Source organism: Diceros bicornis, chromosome 13 (genome assembly GCF_020826845.1).
Source record: "Diceros bicornis minor isolate mBicDic1 chromosome 13, mDicBic1.mat.cur, whole genome shotgun sequence".
NCBI classification, from domain to species: Eukaryota; Metazoa; Chordata; class Mammalia; order Perissodactyla; family Rhinocerotidae; genus Diceros; species Diceros bicornis.
This window is the reverse complement of record NC_080752.1, coordinates 40,348,882-40,360,713: the sequence shown is the minus strand read 5'-3', so window position 1 is coordinate 40,360,713 and position 11,832 is coordinate 40,348,882. Positions and strand designations below refer to the sequence as shown.

The 11,832-nt window shown below is 45.4% G+C and overlaps 1 pseudogene; it reads left to right on the top strand.

The window, feature by feature from the left end:
• The first annotated feature begins 10,325 nt into the window (after nt 1–10,325).
• LOC131412351 (RNA transcription, translation and transport factor protein-like) lies at nt 10,326–11,057 on the top strand (annotated as a pseudogene).
• Nucleotides 11,058–11,832: the final 775 nt, after the last annotated feature.

Genomic DNA, 11,832 nt, shown 5'->3' with positions numbered 1-11,832 from the left:
GGCGGCGTTAGCATGCTCTGATGGTGGAGTTCTAACCTCTTGACGTCAAAAGGTCGCTTATCAAACACATGTCTGCGTGGGCTCAGTTGATGGTTTAGTGGTCTCAACCGGCCTGAAGCAGAAAAGGGGTTCCAATTCCTGAAAAAAATAACTCAAACACCCATTACCATGGTGACCCCGGCTCCAGGGAGATGTTGTCTATAGGACCCTAGTGGGAGTCAGATAGCATATCGCCTAAACAGCACAGTTAACAGTGGGTAAGTTTATCATGCAGATTTAAGTCCTCGCCATCTGTTCTGATAAGTTTCTAGGTAAGGCCATCCCCCCCCCCTTCTTCCTGGTACAGGGAAGAAGATACCTTTACAAATGGAGACTTCCTTTACAAATGTAAATGTCTCTTACAAAGGGTAATCAGAACTAAGAATGGGCTTAGCAAGGACCCTCCCAGACCCCCGGAGATGTCTATGGTGATGGCCTGTTCTGGGGGCAGGCCTCCCATTCCAAAGTCTTTTGGTCGGTCAGTGGGGGTGGGGATCGAATTGTCTTTCAGGCAGAGACACATTTTGAGGTGGCCAATTCCGATCCCTCATAGTTACTAGCTGCTTAATCATCAACGGCTAATCATTTGCTGGTTTCATAGATGTTCATGGACTTCCCTAAATAGGCAGGCAAGTCCCTCACTGATAAAGGATCCTGCTCTCCCTTCTTGAAATCCCTTCTGCACCCTACTCATGAGGCATTGGTAACTCCAGTCTCTATGAGCAAAAACCAATTGCACCCAATGCTGCCTCAAAACATGCTGTGTGGCAGTCTCTTCTAAAGTTAAACCTACATTAACCATGTGACCCAGCCATTCCACTCCTGATATTACCCAAAAGAAATGAAAGTATATGTTCACACAAAGTAAATGTTATGCACAAATGTACATAGCAACTTTATGTGTAATAACCAAAACCTGAAAACAACTCAAACGTCCATCAACAAGAGAATGGGTAAACAAACAGTGGTCATTGCATACAATGGAAACAGCAGTAAAAGGAATGAGCGACTGATACAAGCAACGGCACAGATGAATCTCAAAAACATTATGGCGAGCAAAGAAGCCCGCCACAGAAGTGTACATACTAGATGATTCCATTTATGTCAACTTCTGGAAAAGGCAAAACTATCTGTGGTGACAGGCAGCAGATTAGCGGTTGTCTGGGGTCAGAGGTGGGGGAGGAGGGATAACCGCAAAGCAGCAGGAAGAAACTTTGGGGAATGATGGAAAAGTTTTATATCTTGACTGTGGTGGACATTAACCAAGTGTATACATCAAAATTCTTCAAACTGTACACTTAAAATGGGTGCATTTTGTTGTTTGTGGTATTGAGGTATAAATTATACCGCAGTGCAGTTAAGTTTTAAGAAACATTCTGTTTCAGCAGGGCTCTCAGAGGCAGGCTCTGAACGTAACAACTGAAAGAAGGAGCTGTCCTGGTATCCCAAGGAAAGCCATCCCCACTCCCAAATCTGGGGGGCCCTGGAGCACGCTCCCCGGAAGTCTTTCTCACCCAGGGTTCAGTTTGTACGAGTGCAAAGGCTGAGAGCACGAGTAGGTGTCCTAACTCAGTTCGCCAGGCCAAAGTTCATCCCGCTGCGGGCGGAGAGCTGGCCTGGACTATTCCAGCCCCAGGAGCCACATCCTTGAGAAGTTCTATCTGGAAAGAGTGGAAGATCACCATGGCAACCTGTCCCAGGCCCAGCCCTGGCAGGGCTCCAAGGCACATAAATAAAGCCTTTGGAATGTGGAACAGGGCTCAGGGTGGGGTGACTAGAAAGTTGCCAAGTTTCCATGAAAACCAACAATGTGAGGCCTCAGCCCCTGGGAGTGTCAGTTGGGATCAGCCGGGGGAAATATAACACATTCATAGACGCACACACACACACACACACACACACACACACACCCTGCTTAGAGGACAGCAGCACTGCTTCTTGAAAAAGAGGCCTGTTGAAATGAGAGCACTGGCTTTAGGGCCTGACAAACAGCGATTCCAGTGCCTACTGTCACTTCCCAGTATCCTCAGGCAGGCTTCTGGACGAGTTAGCCACATAGCCCACTCCCTCCCCTTCTCCACATCTTTGTACCGATGGTCACCTCCTTGAGACCTTCCCTGATCACCTTAAATCAAATTGCAGCCTCCCCTCATCCCAGCCCACCCCCAGCCTGAACTCCTGCTCTGCTTTTTCTCCAGGGCTCTGAGCACCACCTACTTACAATGTATTTGACTGTTTGTCTTGTCTATTGCCTTGTTAATGTCAGCTCCAGGAGGGCAGGGGCTTTTGTACGTTTTGTCCCTGCTCTATCTCCAGTGCCTGGAACAGTGCCTGGCACATAGCAGCGCCCAAGGAACATTATAGACCGTGGACTTCTCTGAACATCAGTTTTCTCATCAGCAAAATGGGGATAATTCTACCCCCATAGGGTTAATGTGAAGGCTGCAGGAGTGGGTTTAAGGCTGTGGGTTAAGTGCCCAGTCCTTATGGGGGCATTAGTGTCATTCACAGTTATAGCCTTCATTTGGGGAGGCTTGATCATGAACAGGACCCCCCAAGACCACCCTTTAGCACTTTGGTCCACATTAAGGAACACCTTTCACGGGATCTTACCATGCTTCCCTGAGCCCAAGAACTTATCTGTGTCCTAGTTATGCAAAACCACTAGATAGTAAAGACAATGAATTCAGCCCAAGGGATTCGGTCCACAGAGGCATTTTCCTGTCTCTGAACGTTTGTTAGGAGACTGAGTAAATGAACTAATTCATAGGAAAGCAAGGTCTTCAAAAATGTGAAGACGATTTGAACAGGCAGATCTAACCTGTAAAAGGAGAAAACGGGTATTTCTTGCATCCTTAACATGTCACAAGTGGTGTGTTAGGCAGCTGATATATCTTACGTTGTTTCATCCTTGTGTCAGCCTTACAAGGAAAGTATGTAAGAATGAAGAAACTGAGGCCAGAGGTTAGGACACTGGCTTGAGCCCTCACAGCAGGAAGCAGTGGGGCAGGAGCTGAACTCAGAAGTGCTCCAGCCCCAAAGCCTGGGTCCTTCCTGCTGTCCCATCCCACCTTCTTTCAAATTCATTTGGCAAAAGGCCTCTCTGCCAAGCGAGGGAGTTTGGATATATTCTGCAGGCAATCCTAAAAATAAAAAATCAACTGAGTATAAATATATGGGAACTACTAAGGAAGGAGGAATTCTTTTTGCCTGAAATAAATCAGAAAAGTTACAGAGAAGAGGTGGGACTGCTTCGGGGACTGGTATTTCTGGTTGATTAACTCATCTTTGCCGAGCGTATCACTGGCTTTTGGTTCCAACACGTGATAATGAACAGCATTTTCTATTTGTATGAGTTTTCCATCTTGCCATATTTTCAGCAGGTCCTTCCTGTGGGATCTTTTATTTTTATTTATAGCCTTTTGCATCCTTCCATTGCCAGAATTTAGCATGTTCTGGCAACAGCCAATTTCTGAGGGCCTGGAGCTTCCAGCACCAGAAACCTTTAAGAAAGCAGAGAGCATGGAATTTGGAGCCTGCCTGAACCAACTCCTGTGTTCAGTGACTTCATGTAGGTAGCTTGAAATTAGCCAAGGTAGATGTGTTTACATCGCAGAAACTGACTTTTTTTCCCCCTCGAGAGCCAGTTGTTAAACATTGCTCCAACACATAATAGCTGGCTTAGCTATTGTGAAAGAGCAGAAAGAATCCTGCAGAGAAGTTAGAAAACTTGAGTTTTAGCCTGGTGTTATTACTAATTTTATTTATTTATTTATTTTTTCCCCCAAAGCCCCAGTAGATAGTTGTATGTCAGTTGCGCATCCTTCTAGTTGCTGTATGTGGGACCCGGCCTCAGCATGGCCGGAGAAGCGGTGCGTCGGTGCACGCCCAGGATCCGAACCCGGGCCGCCAGCAGCGGAGCACCGCACTTAACCGCTAAGCCACGGGGCCAGCCCTGGTATTATCACTAACTTACTATAAACACTAGACAAGTCAATTCACTTCTCTGGGCCTCAGTTTCCTTATCTATTAAATGTAGGGGGATTGACTAGATTAAAAAACCAGAATTGCTGGTTATTCCTGAGTTATTCCCCAAAAAGACAACAGCATGAAAGTTCTTCAAGGAATTTTCAATATTTAAAAACAAAAGAAAAGAAAACCATGCGTTCATCCCCTGATAAGCCCAAATAGGTTAACTTAATAAATAAATTGTGTTTGGTAGTTTAAATCTTTCTAAATCTGAAACCCAGGGGGAAAAGATAATAAAAGCAGTCAGCCCTCTGTTTCCTTTAATCTACTGTATTGAGGACCTGAAATGGGGCCGTCACTGCTGCACACTGACGCTATCACGCTGAGGGAGACACAGTCCCTGCCTCCGGGAGCTTACAGACTGGGGAGGCAGATAGACAATGATAGTAATAAATGGGATCCCTGCTCTGATGGCGTAAGAACCAGGCTTTACGAGAGCGTACAGCAGGGTACTTAGTGTTGGGAGAGTCTAGGCTGGCTTCTTGGAAGAAGGGACATCTAATGGGGATTAAACCTCAGAGGTCAAACACGGTAGGAACATTGGAAAACTGCAGTCACTGAGAGTAGCTGAAAAGTGTGGAACAAATTGATGCTGGCAAGGCATATACAGTCTTGTACCAGGTAAGGGACAGCAGAATTTATCTTTAGAGTGCTGAGAAGCCATTGAAACGTGTGTAAACCGGGGAGTAATTTGAGCTTTTGAAAGCTCATTCAGGCTGTTATGGAGAGTGAATGGAAAAGCAGCAACACTAGAAGCTGGGAGACCAGTTCAGAGGCTCTTGCAGCAAAATGAGAGTCTGGTGACCTGGAGTAGAGAGCAAATGGATTAGGACATTGTGATATTATGGTTTATAAAAGGAAATATATATTTGGTCTTCGCCCCCAGTCCCTAACACACACTGGCTTCTGAAATCCTTGTAGATTTCTAAGTGATAAGAACACTAGGAGCATCTTTTGTCCTATTGAGGTGACTCTGGGTGGGCTCCTCAATGGCTCCCGGATAGGGGCTGGTCACCAGAAAGACTAAGCCATGATAAGAAGCTTGGAATTTTCAGCCCTGCCCCCTACTTTTCCAGAGAGAGAAGAGGGGCTGGAAATGGAGTTAATAATTGATCATGCCTACGTGAGAAAGTCTCCATTAAATCCCAACAGTATGCGGTTTGCAGAGCTTCCAGGTGGGTGAACACATCCACATACCGGGAAGGTGACACACCCCAACTCCATGGGGACAGAAGCTCCTGTGCTCGGGACCCTCCCAGACCTTGCCCATGTGTCTCTTCATCTGATATTCACCTATATCCTTTGTCATATCCTTTAATAAACTGGTAAACGTGTTTCCCTGAGTTCTGTGAGCTGTTCTAGCAAATTAATCAAATCCAAGTGGGAGGGGGCCATGGGAACCTCTGATTTGTAGCCAAGTCGGACAGAAGTTGCGGGTAACCTGGGGGGCCTACCGCTTGCGATTGGCATCTGAAGAGGGAGGCAGTCTCATGGGACTGAGCCCTTAACCTATGACATCTGACTCTATCTCTAGGTAGAGAGTGTCAGAATTGAGTTAAATTGTAGGACACCCAGCTGGTGTTGCAGAATTGCTTTGTGTGAAAAAAAACCCAGATGTTTGGTGACCAGAAGTGTCAGAAGTGAAATGTTCTATGTGAAAGTAAAGAAGAAAGACACGGGAAGTGAACTGTAGGTTTTTAGAATACAGGGATGTATTAGTCTCCAGGGGCTGCCGTAACAAAGTTCCACAAATTTGGTGGCTTAAATAACAGAAATGTATTCTCTCGCAGTTCCGGAGGCTAGAAGTCCAAAATCAAGGTGTCAGTAGGACCAAGCTCCCTCTGAGACTCTGGGTAGAATCTTCTTTCCTTCTCTCTAGCTTCTGGTAGTGGCCATCAATGCTTGGCATCCCTTGACTTACAGCTGCATCACCCCAATTTCTGCCTCTGTCATCACATGGTGTTCTCCCTATGGGTCTCGGTCTCTGTCTCATCACACCGTCTTCTTATGAGGATGCCAGTTGTACTGGATTAAGGACCCAACCCACTCCATCATGATCACATCTTAACTAATTACGTCTGCAATGACCCTATTTCCAAAGAAGGTCACATTCTGAGGTTCTGGGGGTTAAGACTTTAACGTATCTTTTTGGGGAACACAATTCAAAACTTAAAACAGGGAGAGACTTAAGAAATTGAATCAATAAGACTTAGAGATTGATTATGTGCTTGGGGGAGGGGCAAATAAAGGATAGAAGTTACACGCCGATTTCTGAGTAGATGGTGGTCAAATAAACTCAGTAGGGAATACAGGAAGAGAAGTGGATTTCAGGGAGAAGATGGTGAAGTCCGTTTTGGATGTATATCAACTGTCTTAGAGGCTGCACACGCTGTACTGAACAGCCCTGGGGGTTCTTGGACAATCCAAACCCTCAAGATCTTAGCAGACTGCCTTTATTTGCTTCAGTTCTATGAATAACCCTTATCAAATGATCTTGTCCAGACACAGCCAAAGAGTGGCAGAATATGCCACCCCAAAATATGCTACTTTGGCATAAGAATTATTTTTGAACTAAAGACACTTAAAAAACAGCAGATACAAGAAGGATACTCTGACCCCCTCCCCTTTTCTTCCTGAAAGCAGGAGATAAAACTCCCATGTGACAGACACCCTCCTATACCAGGAGGAAAGAAACATTATTACCACTAGAGATGAGAGGTTGAGGCAGAGAGAAATCTATGCAAACAGCCCTAGTTAGTCTTCCTTTAGTCTCCTCATGTATTTTGGCTACTTTTCCACAATTGCCTCTCTTTGTTCAACCTAGTATATACGCACTTGGGCCTATCTGCTTTTGGGTTTACATTTTCCTATGGGGGCTCCCATGCCCATGTAAAAATCTATATGCTTTTCTCCTGTTAATCTGTCTTATCAATTTACTTCTCAGGCCCAGCTGGAGACCCTAAGGTGATGGAGGTAAAGTTTTGCCTCCCTTACAGAGTCTCTATGTCTGAAGACCTAATTTTTTTACCTCTGTATTCTGCTAATCCTCTTCTCAATTTAAAGGTCTCTGTCTTGAGACAATCCAAAATAATAGACGGGAGAGGGCTGGAGTGGGGAAGGAAATACCCTAATGCCCTCTGGTAGACTTACTCCCTTTACCTGGCAGATAATTCTTATGGACAACCTTTTCGAAAGGCCTGACCCTGTTTTGGAGGACTTTGCTATAAAAGGGACAAGAAATCACCAGTACACAACTACCTTCCAACTTTTTTCTACCATTTTCTCTAGACTTGATTGGTGTGACAGTGTCCCAATGTGTAGCAGAAAATAGTTTGACTAAATGCCACTGCACAACAAGAGTTGTTAGCTTTCCATTCTGCAGTGGTTGGGACCCCATTAACTACCACTCTGCTTCCTCCACTCAGCCAATTCTATAAATTAGGGTCTGTTACTTCCAGAAACCGCCTTAAAATACTAAAATCTACATGGATCAGGGTTCCTAGTTGTAAGCAGTCAAAGCTGAGTCTAGCTGATTAAGCAGAAAACAAATGTATTAAAATGATATCAATAGCCCACAGAATCTGAAGAAATACCTTCAGAAACTGGCTCAAGATTATGCTTCCAAGAAAAGTATCTAAAACCAAAAACTTGGCCTCATGAAGAAACTGCTGCTTCTGGGGTTGCTACTGCCCCCATGATGCACCAATGCTATCATTTGCACTTTGACCAGCATCTGCGTTTGACTACAACCACTACTACGCGAGTAATGCTATCACTTCTGCACCAAGAACTCAACTCAGGGACCAGCCTGGTGACGTAGTGGTTAAGTTCACGTGCTCCACTTTGGTGGCCCGGGGTTTGCAGGTTCGGATCCCAGGTGTGGACCTACATACCCCTCATCAAGCCATGCTGTGGCATCATCTCATACACAAAATAGATGAAGATGGGCACAGATGTTAGCTCAGGGCCAATCTTCCTCAGCAAAAAGAGGAAGATTGGCAACACATGTTAGCTCATGGCCAATCTCCCTCACCAAAAAAAAAGAAAGAACTCACCTCAACTTGCAACTACTGTATTCCTGAAGGCCATTCACCTCTGCCACCACCCTTGCCAGGAAAATGGTTTCCACTCCAAGCCTCCTTCCTCAAACTCTCCCTTCTGAATCAAAATTTCACATGGGTGAGTCTCCTTGGTAGAGAATAGGTCACAGGCCAGCCGCCTGAGTACAAAAGAGACTGGGGAACACCTTTCTAGGTTCCACTCTGGGGAAATGAGACTCATGAGGCCGGAAATTCCCCAAACAGTGCAAAAAGTGTTGAGAAGCCAGAAAATATAAACTGTCCTCTACGTGGTTTATGTGGGGCATTCAAGTGGAGCAGTCTGGTAGATGATGAATATGCATATCATATAGTTCAGGAGGGCTACCTGGGCTAGGGAGCATAGAGGTGGTGTTATGGGTTGAATTGTGTCTGCCCAAATTCATATGTTGATATCCTAACTTCCAGCACCTCAGAATGTATCCTTATTTGGAGATAGGGTCTTTCCAGAGGTAATCAAGTTAAAATGAGATCATTAGGATAGGCCCTAACCCAATGTGACTAGAGTCCTTACTTAAAAAGGGGAAATTTGGACACAGACATGCACGCAGGGAGAATGCCATGTAAGATGAAGGCAGAGTTTTAAAAGACGAGGAACATCATAGATTGCCAACAAACCACCAGAAGCTTGGAAAGAGGGATGGAACAGATTTTCTTTCACAGCCCTCGGAAGGAACCAACCCCACTGACACCTTGATCTTAGATTTCTAGCCTCGAGAACTGTGAAACCATAAATTTCTGTTGTTTGAGCCACCCGGTCTGTGGCGTTTTGTTACAGCAGCCTTAGGAAACTAATATAGATTGTAAATTAAGCCATGGGAGTAGACGAGCTTGCCTAGGAAGACTGTGTTGAGGCAAAAGAGAAGGGCAGGGAAGGAGAGGGAGGTTTAATACCTGGGAGAGATACCGAAGGGAAAGCATGTCTTCCATCATGAAAGGAAGGAAGAAAAGCTGGGTGCAGATTGTCTGAGATTGGGTTCCTCAGAAGCAGACCCTGAGATGAAGATTCCTGTGCAGTGATCTGTCAGGAAACATTCCCAGGAATAACCTGTAGGGAAGTGGAAAGAGAAGCAGGAAGGGAAGGAGGCTGACCAAGAATGCGATGACAGCAAAATGCCATGAAGGGCAACTTGACTTGGGCTCACCCCACAGGGGAGCTTTCACACCTCAGAGTCGTCCCAGTCATAGCGCAAGGTTGTTGGGGTATTTATACTCCCAAACCCATCAGTCAAAGGGTAAGAGCTGCCCTTTGTGTGTCGGAGGTGGGGTGGAGGGGCGATGTAAATTCCCAGCCACTTGCGGTTCTCTGTGCAGGGTGATTCAGGCAGCCTGAGGGCAGTCCTCAGACAGAGACAGAGGTGCTGGCTGTGGGCAGTGAAAGCTCACAGGGAGGTGCTGTGCCCACAGACAATGAAGGAGTCGAAGGCAACATGAGCAGAGCTCTGACAGCCTCTGCTACACAGATGTGGGTCAGCAGGACACGAAGAGATTAACGTGTGAAAGGTTTTATACCCCCTTCTATTCTATAGATAGGACACTTGAGGAGAATGAAGAAGGTTTAAAGTATGAAAGAGAAAGCTGATCTGGAAAATACAGAAAGATCACCAGGCAACACTGAAGACCCAGTTGAGCGAGACCATGACCTTGTTATGGCACCAAACACCAATAGCATCAGATAGGACAGAAGGACAGCGGGGCAAAAGAGGGGTGATCAGCAAAGAAGTGGTGAAGGCATTCAGTCCTTACTAGGTGGGACAGGAACTTACAACAGAGAGAGGGAATAAACAGACAGGGAGACAAGGGAGGGGCCAGAGGCCTGTCAGTTTCAGCAAATTTGATGAGCAGGTATAGTGGGAGCAACTGGGTGGAAAAATGTGGAAGGATGACAAGGTGTGGTCACAGTGAAATGTCTGAATTTAAGATTTAAGAAACAAGAGAGTCCTAAGCGACACAAGATCCAGGTGTGGCCGTGGCGGAGGGTACCTTAGGTGGAGCAGAGGCCAAGGTCACTGAGTTGAGGAGGTCAAAGAGCTAACAGGCTGTTCTCCCTGCATCACCAGTGCCTATGCCACCTGCTTCTCTTGCCCCTCCTCTCCTCTCCCAGCCGAAGCCCCGCGGGGACCAGAGTGAGAAGCCAGGACCAAGTCCCGAGGCAACCTAATGGCCCTTGACTACCACAACCCTGCCGGCTTCAACTGCAAAAATGAAACAGAATTTAGAAACTTTATTGTTTGGCTTGAAGACCAGAAAATCAGACACTACAAGATCGAAGACAGGTAATTTAAGAAATATCCACAGTGACGGATGACTGACGGCATCCATCCAGCAGTGACTGGCCCAAGTTCTGAGAAAAATATCTCAAATATATTAACTGTCTTTTCAAGATTCAAGATCAACAAAAAGCATTTGCCTGGCTTCTTGGTTTAACTGTCAGACTTGAAAATGGAGCTAATGCTGAAAAATACAAGGACTTGGTAACTGATAATGCAAAAAATGCTGACAACGCAACTAAAAATGCAGAGCCATTGATCAATTTGGATGTAAATAATCCTGATTTTAAGGCTGGTATAATAGCTTTGGCTAACCTTCTTCAGATTCAGCATCGAAATGATCACCTAGTAACACTTAGGAAAATTTGTATTTTGGTCCAGGAGCGCCTGACACAGGATGCATTTGCTAAAGCAAATCAAACAAAAGAAGGCTTGCCTGTTGCTTTAGACAAGCATATGCTTGGTTTTGACACAGGAGATGCAGTTCTTAAAGAAGCTGCTTATATGCTGAGATTGCTACATATAGAAGAGCTACAGACAAAAATTAATGAAGCCATAGTAGCTGTTCAGGCAATTATTGCTGATCCAAAGACAGACCAGACTGGGGAAAGTTGGAAGATGAACATCTTAGGATTTCAGCTTCTCACCTACTTAGCACAATTGGGAGCCATGTCACTCTGGCATGTGTTTGGAAATTGAACCTAACATTTTCGAGGGAGGAATCCCAGAAATTGACTATGTCCTAGAGAATTGCCGTCATTGCTTTTTCTTTAACACAGTTCGAGAAAGTAGGGGGGGGCAAAAGAACTAACAGGGTGGATGTAGAATGGGTCATCTGCAGGGACACTGAAGACTCACAGGAATGCTCAGAGCCAGATGCTGAATATAGCAACACTAAGGGTAATAATGATCACCATTAATGATATCCATTAAGGATACCAACATGTACTGATGCTCGCTATGGGCCAGCACTGTCCTGAGTGCATCCATGTGCTTTATCTCATTTACTCCTCCTTCTCTTCCTTCAGGTCTCAGCTTAAATGGCACCTCCCCCCAAACCCCCTCCCCAATATAGCCTCCCTTTATTCTCTATCGCAAACCCTTCGTGGAACATATATCAATTTATAATTATTTTATTCTGTTTATTTTTTAGTTGAACCAGTGTTGAATGCCAGTAACCACTCTTCAAGATGGTTACTATTACTATCCCATTTTACATCCAAGAAAATCGAAGCTCAGATATTAAGCAGTTTGCCCAAGATCGCACAGCTAGTAAGGGGCACACATGAAACAGGAACCCAGGAACACCTGACTCCAAAGCCCAAGCTCTTAAGGATACCACCTCCAAAAAATCTTCAGTGATTGAGAGGGAATGGCCAGGAAGTGGGGAGAGGACA